This window comes from Canis lupus, chromosome 32 (assembly GCF_011100685.1).
Source record: "Canis lupus familiaris isolate Mischka breed German Shepherd chromosome 32, alternate assembly UU_Cfam_GSD_1.0, whole genome shotgun sequence".
NCBI lineage: Eukaryota > Metazoa > Chordata > Mammalia > Carnivora > Canidae > Canis > Canis lupus.
The window spans coordinates 35630096-35639001 of NC_049253.1; the positions used below are offsets into that span (position 1 = coordinate 35630096).

An 8906-nucleotide genomic window follows, 5' to 3' on the forward strand; every position below is an offset into this window, starting at 1 on the left:
CTGAGAGGCTGCTAAATCACAGAGAAAAAGATGGAATGCACAAAATAATGAGAAATGGAGAGGATGCACAAAAAGATTGCTCAACAATTTTTATTGACCAGAAATGAGTTTGAATTCTTACAATCCTGTAGACCTGAGTTGCTTAGACTAAATCAGGAAGTTCTTCATTTCCTGTTTAGGAAATTGAATGGTAAGGTTTACTTACCTGGTTGCCTTTCATATAGGGAAAACTCCTAGTGGTTTGCAGAGCTTCATTTTTAAAAGGTAAGATAAAAAAATAAAAAATAAATAAAAAAATAAAAGGTAAGATAATATTAAATTAAAATTTGAAACCTGATTCTAAAAAGGAATTCTTTTCCCATGTCTTTTTCTAAGATTTGGTAACAATATTAGCATTCTGTCCTACAACAGCACAAACAAATGCTTAGAATTTTGTTTCTTACACTAGTTTCCACTGAGAGAACCACATCTGAGGGTGGTTACCTCCATGTCTTCAAGTAGGAAAAAGTTAGGATTGGAAACAGCAAGTCTGAAATGTACAGTTTTTGTTAGACAACAAAGAAATTTTTAAGAATGTCAAGGGATAAAGACTAAAAAGACAAAGAAGATATCTAATAACATCTAAGTTATGAAAATTTGAGCATCAAAACACAGTAATAATGATCATTAATTGACATAATTGAATGTATGAAAGCCTATGAATTCATAATCACGTGTCAAAAAGAGTTATAAGTATGAAAAGTTTGAAAACCAAAAGGAAGACAATGTAGCAGAGTAGGATTATTTTTTATTTATTTTGAAAAGTAGAGGAAAGATTTGCTTCTTCTATTAAGCATATGAATTTTGAATATAGAGAACAGTGAGTAGAACAAATGATCAGTATAATACTGGTGTATGATCGGTGGTCATACACAATAACAAAGTAGACAGTAGAAAAATTGCCTGTGTATACTGAAATGACAGATTAGTTGAATTTCCTACAAAGGAGATTTACATTCACATAATTTATTATTTTTTTACATAATTATTCTTTAACTAGGTGATGAGACTTGTAGATGGCCCTACTGACTATCTGAGATACAGATATCAATAAATTTCTAATTGTAAGCATCCTTTCTAGATGATTCTTGTCTCCTAGTGTTCACATCCTTGTGTGATCTGGCCTTGCCAACTTACTTACATCTAATGAATAGACTAAAACAAAAGTGATGAGATATTATTTCCTAGATTATGTTTTAAAAAGTCTTTTAAAACTGGCGCCGTCATTCATGGTCTCTCTCTGGCTTTATTGGCTTGTTTGCTCTGATGAAGCCAACCCCAAGAGCCAGTATTGGCTCTTGACAGCCAAACTGTCAAGTTGTGAGCTGCTCTATAGAGTTCCCAACAGTCAGTAAAGTACTATTCCCAACAGTCAGTAAAGAACTGAATTCTACCAACAGCCAAATGAATAAGTTTGAGGGATCATTCACTTGAGCCTTGTGATAACTGCACTCCTGGATAACAGACCCCTTATTTGCAGCTGTGTGAGAGACTTTGAACCACAGGACCCAGCTAAGCCATGCCCAGATTCCTGACTTACAGTAACTGTGAGATAGCAAATCGTATCATAAGCCACTAAGTTTCAGAGTAATTTGTTGCTCGCTAATAGATAATGGATAATCAATATACCAACAATGATAATGCCAAAGAAATGAAGTTTAAGTGCATCCTTATCCCATGTCCAAACAGAAATAGACTGGCAGATGATCCAGAGTTTGTTATTTGTGCTAGAGACAAAACTTTTTTCATTTGTGTCTGTTGAGGTTTCTACTAGGAAGATACATCTGCTAAACTCACTCATATATAAGAATAAGAATGTGCATTAGGATAAGAAAAGAGCTAATAAAGAAAGAAAATGTAAGGATTTTATATATCTGAAAAAATTTAACTGGTTTTAGTGCAGGTGCAATAAATTCATATCACTGTTACTTTTGTGCATGTATTTTCTCTATTTCCTAAGATGTTTAAGGCATTAAGAGATTCTAATATAGTAATATATGAGATTCTGGTATAAATAGATTTAAATTAAGTTTTAGAATAATTTCAACAAATAAGTTTATAATCAATGTTCAGATGTTTGGGGGAAATGTTGGCTTATTAATTAAGCAATATAGTGTAGATATTTATAAGAATGTTAATTTTTAATTCTTGAAGGATTATTACATTTTAATATTTCCATTGGGTAAATAATTTGGATGTTAGGAATATTTTTCTTGATGCACTAAAGTTCCTTGGACATTAAAAAATCTTTCAATATTAGCTATTGATGAGGATTTCTTAAATTTTAAATGCCTATGAAATGCCAATGCCTCCTTAAGCTTTCTTCCCCCTGTTATAAATGTGAGTGACTTCTAATGACTTTTAGTGTTAACACATTCATATCCAATATAATTTCTCATTTACCTTTTAATGGTAATTATTGAAACTAGATGATATTCACTATTGGTCAAAAATCAAAGGTGAGTATCTTGGTTATCAGATGTGTTATTGAACTGGTTATTGCTATGAATGAAGCCCAGCACTCTGCAGAGTCACACAGAATACACATAAACTTTTTTCTGCAAAAGACAAGAAAAGCCAAGGCTTTTATCCAGTCTGTCTCCATTTGGTTGAGTGTTGTCCTTCAGAATCTTTGTACTTCTGTCTAGGAATCCCAATCCAAATACATGCAAGGAACTCCAATTCAAATGAAAGAATTCAGAGTAACTCATTCTTAAGTAATTTTTCAGGTAGCTAATAAAGGGCTATATTTACTTTGTAGTCTCCCATGTTATACTCAAATTCACCTTAACAAGTACTTTCTTTTTTTTTCATAGAAACTAAATGCAGAATGGTGAGCATTGTAGGAGATTGTGTGATATATCAGTTAGTGACTGACACAGAGAAACTTCTTTCCCAGCTATTGGGAGTGGGTATTTTTGCTTTTCCCCCACTCCTGAAGTCTCATTCTACAAGGAAGGAATAGTCATATCTCAGAGATATTGTGGGTTTGATTCTAGACCACTATAATTAAAAGGAAATATCACAATAAAGTGAATCAAATGAATTTTTTGGTTTTCTAGTGCATATAAAACTATGTTTGAGGCCTCCGAGTGGATTAGTTGTTTGAGCATCTGGCTCTTGGTTTCGGCTTAGGTCCTGATCTCGTGGTTGTGGGAATGAACTCCAATGTCAGGCTCAGTGTGGACTCTGACTCTTCCTCTCCCTTCCCACCTCCCTTCTTCTTGGCCCCTCCCCAACTCCCCACCCCCAGAGTGCATGCGCGCACACACACTCTCTCTGTGAAATCAGTAAAATCTTAAAAAATTATGTTTACACTATACGAAAGTCTACTAAGTGTACAATAGCATTATATCTAAAAACTACATATCTCAATGAAAAATACTTTATTGCTAAAAAATGGCAACCATCATTTGAGCTTTAGTGAGTCATAATTGCTGATCACAGAGCACAATAACAAATATAATAATAATGACAAAGTTTGAAATATTGTGAAAATTACCAAAATGTGTTACAGAGACACTAAGTAAGCAAATGTTATTGGAAAAATGGTGCCAATAGACTTGCTCAGTTCAGAGTTGCCACAAACCTTCAATTACTGTAAAGCAAAGTGCAGTAAAATAGGGTATGCCTGTATTTAATTCAGGTGACATTCATGGCCTCTGCCCATGTCCTTGCTCCCCCCTTAGAGAAGAATGAGCAACTTATTTGATAGTTGGGTTTGAAAGGAGAAACTAGGCAAGCATGGTTGATACGTCTTGACTCCTGTTTCTTTTGGGATCTAGCTGTACAGAGAAAACACACTTAGGATTTGACTCTTCCTGCCGTAAGTTTTAGAGTTGTAGACCCCTCCACTCGAGGTGTGTGTGGTAAGTTGTTGGCTGTGATTTAATGAGTAAGTATGAGGAAAGCCCCTGGCCTGTTAGCAAGTCTCAGTGGTAAAGGTGATATTTTGATTTCTGTCTGCTTGATTCCTCTTTGTGTTTCTCCTTATTAATACAAAATATGGTTATGAAAAGAAAGATGTTCTCTATTATTCCTAACTTGACATTGTCCTACCTTTAAATCACAGAAATTTCCTGGCAGGCTTTTCCTTTTTGTTTATACTTACTTAGAAATGCCAATGACTATAAATGTTTTGGGACTTTTTCATGAATTTAGTTCCTCTTCCACAAATATCACATCTACAGTTAGATTTGCATCTTTTTTCCCAAGTCAGGTATACATCCCCACAACTTTGATAGAACTGTGATGTACCTTTAGTCATTCTTCTATGATTTTGCTTTCTCACAAAACCATTCTTAATGGACAAAAGATATTTTTCTTTTCTTGGTTAATAACAGTCATGTTGCCTGTGGTTAACTTTACTAATTGTTATTATGACAAATTGCCCTTTTTTCAGGTATTAAAATGGACTGTTTAATGACAATCATCTTCATATACAGATACTATGCTAATGTGGGTTCCCTGAGAAAGGCTGAGACAAGCCCTGTGGGTGCTGCTAGTTTCTTTGGCTGGAGTGAGGATGGAGGTGTGGTTAGAAGTTAGGAAAGTGTGAGAGGGAAGGAAAATCTATAAAGGGTATACTATTAATTTGGTTTCTGTTGTGTGTAACTGGAGCTTCATTCTACAGTGAGTCCTCTGAGGAGCCATATAGAAGGCACTCAGAATTGTTCCTCCAGGCCAGGTCATTTGTCATGTGAAATTTTCTCCTCAATTGATGAGGGTCACCCTTGGGAGAATTACCCCCCCCCCCCCAACTTCTGGGCTTCCTCTGCACAAGCAGAATGAGGCAAGGTGGAGTGATACGGCAGGGACTTGAGGAGGGTGGGGAGATGTGGATCTTGTTCCAGATCTGTCTGCCACAACAGCAGCTTAAGCCGAAATGAACGGAGGAGATGTAGCACTGGGCTCCAAAAGTGTCGGCTTCAAGTGTTCAGAAAATAGTTGAATGAGAGCAACCATTCACTACCTTAATCCCATCAATAAGCACTTTAGCTATCGACCTGATATGGCTAAACAATTGTTTGATTTTTCACAAATGAAAATTAACTAGCTTTGAGTCCTTCCAAATTCCAGAGCAGTCAGATACATCTGTATCTTTGTCTAGCTATCTCTATCTCTCTAATGACCTAGTCAAGACTTCCGTTATGTTTCACTGACTTCGAGTTAAAAATGTTATTTACTTGAGTAATAATTGTGTGTTCTTATTGACTTGTAAGTATCATCAATTGACAGTTACTTAAATTGGTCCTTATAAGAAAATTGCTCCTCCTTGAGTTTTGTATATGTGTAGCTCTGGTACAAAAGTTGGGATTGTCCCGTGATTTCATGATGGTGATTGTCCTGCTGTGACTTACTTCATGAGAGTTAAGTCAGGGATTCATAGGTCACAAGGTAGGTACCCTCTAGAATGGTGCTATTGACAGGGAAAGAGGGCTGTCTCCAGGGAGGGAACTAAATTTGAAAGTTTGGGTTATTGAGTGGTCGGTGCTGAAGAGAATCTCTCTCTTGGAAGCCAGTCATTCTGGATAGGATGAACAACTTAAGCTCCAGAAACAAAAATCATTATTTACAGTCCAGATTCTCTACATTGAGGTTTTTTTTTTCTTTGTGTATTTTCCTTTGTTATCCTCTGGCATCAAATACGATCTTATTAAAATGTTTTAGTTTCTTTTCCATCATGATCATGGATATTCTTTTATTGCCACCCTAATTGTGGAAACTTCTATTTTTTATTTTTTAATTATTTTCTTTATTGAAGTTCAATTTGCCAACATATAGTATAACATTGAGTGTTCATTCCATGAAGTGCCCTCCTCAAGGCCCGTCACCCAGTTACCCCATCTCCCAACCCACATCCCCTTCCACTACCCTTTGTTCATTTTCCAGAGTTAGGAGTCTCGCATGGTTTGTCTTCCTCTCTAATTTGTCCCACTCATTTTCCCTCCTTTTCCTTTTAATTCCTTTCACTATTTCTTATATTACCCATATGAGTAAAACCATATGATGATTGTCCTTCTCCGATTGATTTACTTCACTCAGCATAAATCCTTCCAGTTCCATCCACGTTGAAGCAAATGGTGGATATTGGTCCTTTCTGATGGCTGAGTAATATTCCATTGTATATATAGACCACATCTTCCTTCTTTCGATGGACACCAAGGCTCCTTCACAGTTTGGCTATTGTGGACATTGCTGCTATGATCATTGGGGTGCAAGTGTCCCGGCATTTCACTGCATCTGTATCTTTGGGGTAAATACCCAGTCGTGCAATTGTTGGGTTGTAGGTTAGCTCTATTTTTAACTGTTTGAGGAAACTCCTACACTGTTTTCCACAGTGGCTGCACCAGTTCACATTCCCACCAACAGTGTTAGAGGTTCCCCTTTCTCCACATCCTCTCCAACATTTGTTGTTTCCTGCCTTGTTAATTTTCCCCATTCTCACTGGTGTGAGGTGGTATCTCATTGTGGTTTTGATTTGTATTTCCCTGATGGCAAGTGATGCGGAGCATTTTGTCATGTGCTTGTTGGCCATGTTTATGTCTCCTTTGATGAAATTTCTGCTCATGTCTTCTGCCCATTTCATGATTGGATTGTTTGTTTCTTGGGTGTTGAGTTTCATAAGTTCTTTTTTTTTCACACTATAATAGTTAATTTATTTGTTCAAGGCTTATATTGTAAGTATTAAGCCAAGCTTGGGCTTTGATTCTGTGAGCCTGGATTCACATATTTAGGAAAATAAAAGCAAACTGTGATCCATGTATAGTGGATGAAAAGTTAAAGGCTCACAGTTAATCACATCATAGTTTTACATTTCTACAGCCTAGAAGCCAGAAGTCACAGATCTTTTAGGTCTTTCTGGATGTCCTACAAGGTATCTGCCCTTTTCTTGAGCTGGGTAACCTCATCATTCTTCAGCTTCTGGTTGATCACACTGGTTAAGCCCCGAGTGTTCAGGATACATGGAAGACTCAGGAAAACTTCATTCTCGATACCATACATGCCATTCACCATTGTTGACACTGGATAAATCCTGGAGAGATTTTTCAACATGGATTCAATGAGATCAGCCACACTTGAATCCAATAGCTCAGTTGGTATATCATTTTAGCTTGATGACTTCTTAGGTACTTTCAACAACCATCTTATGCACTTCCTTCCAATTTTCACTGTTGTTTTCTGTTCTCATTTCTGAATTGAGTTCCCGAAGAGAAACATTTGCCACATTCACTCCACTCCACACAGCCACATTTGAGTCGCCATGTTCTCCCAAAATCCATCCATGGCAGCTGCTGGGATGAATGCCGAGTTTTTCATTCATAAGATAGCAAAATCTAGCAGAATCCAGATTACACCCACTTCTATTCACACGGTGCTTGGGTAGTCCATTTAGTTTCCGGGTAACCAATGTAAGAATATCCACTGGGTTGGAGACCACAATTATGATACAACCAGGACTGTACTTGACTATCTGAGAAATAATGAATTTGAAAACATTAACATTCCTTTGCACCAGATTGAGGCAGCTCTCTCTCTCCTGCTGGCAGACTCCTGCAGTCACCACCACAATCTTAGATTTGGCAGTCACAGAGTAATCTTTATCTGCCACAATTTTAGGTGTCTGAAGAAATAAGCTCCCATGCTGTAGATCCATCATTTCTCCTTTGAGTTTATCTTCTAAAACATCCACAAGGGCAAGTTCATCAGCCAGAGACTGTCCCAGAATGCAGATGACACATGCCATACCAACTTCTCCAACACACACTACAGTGATATTATTGTTTGGGATCGCTGCCTCTTCTTCTGCAACTGGTGCAATCAGTTTTACTGTAAGAGTCGCCATTGTGCCATGTGACAACTGGCTTTAAGAGTCCTGTGAAGAAGACAATGTTAGCTGCGTGCATCTCCTCTGGCGCAGAATCTGCCTCATAAGTTCTTTATAGATCTTGGATACTAGCCCTTTATCTGATACGTCATTTGCAAATATCTTCTCCCATTCTGTAGGTTGTCTTTTAGTTTTGTTGACTGTTTCTTTTGCTGTGCAGAAGCTTTTTATCCTGCTTAAGTCCCAATAGTTCATTTTTGCTTTTGTCTCCCTTGCCTTCATAGATGCATCTTGCAAGAAGTTACTGTGGCCAAGTTCAAAAAAGGTGTTGCCTGTGTTCTCCTCTAGGATTTTGAAGGATTCTTGTCTCACATTTAGATCTTTCATCCATTTTGAGTTGATCTTTGTGTATGGTGTAAGAGAATGGTCTAGTTTCATTCTTCTGCACGTGGCTGTCCAATTTTCCCAACATTTATTCAAGAGACTGTCCTTTTTCCAGTGGATATTCTTTCCTGCTTTGTCAAATATCAGCTGAAAATAGAGTTGAGGGCCTGTTCTGGGTGGGTTCTCTATTCTGTTCCATTGATCTATGTGTCTGTTTCTGTGCCAGTACCACACTGTCTTGATGACCACAGCTTTGTCATACAGCTTCAAATCCGGCATTGTGATGCCCCCGGCTCTGGTTTTCTTTTTCAATATTCCTCTGGCTATTCAGGTCTCTCTGATTTCACACAAATGTTTTTTTTTAAAGATTATTTTAAAAGATTTTATTTATTCATGAGTGACAGAGAGAGAGGGAGAGAGAGAGAGAGAGAGGCAGAGGGAGAAGCAGGCTCCATGCAGGGAGCCCGACGTGGCACTCCATCCCGAGACTCCAGGATCACACCCTGGGCTGCGGGTGGCACTACACGGCTGCACCACCGGGGCTGCCCTGATTTCACACAAATCTTAAGATTATTTGCTCCAACTCTGTGAAGAAAGTCCATGGTATTTTGACAGGGATTGCACTGAATGTGTAGATTGTCCTGGGTACCATAGA

At 37.7% G+C, this 8906-nt stretch overlaps 1 pseudogene; it reads right to left on the minus strand.

The window, feature by feature from the left end:
- Window positions 1-6879: 6879 nt before the first annotated feature.
- On the minus strand, window positions 6880-7885 carry LOC487822 (annotated as a pseudogene).
- Between the last annotated feature and the right edge of the window lie 1021 nt (window positions 7886-8906).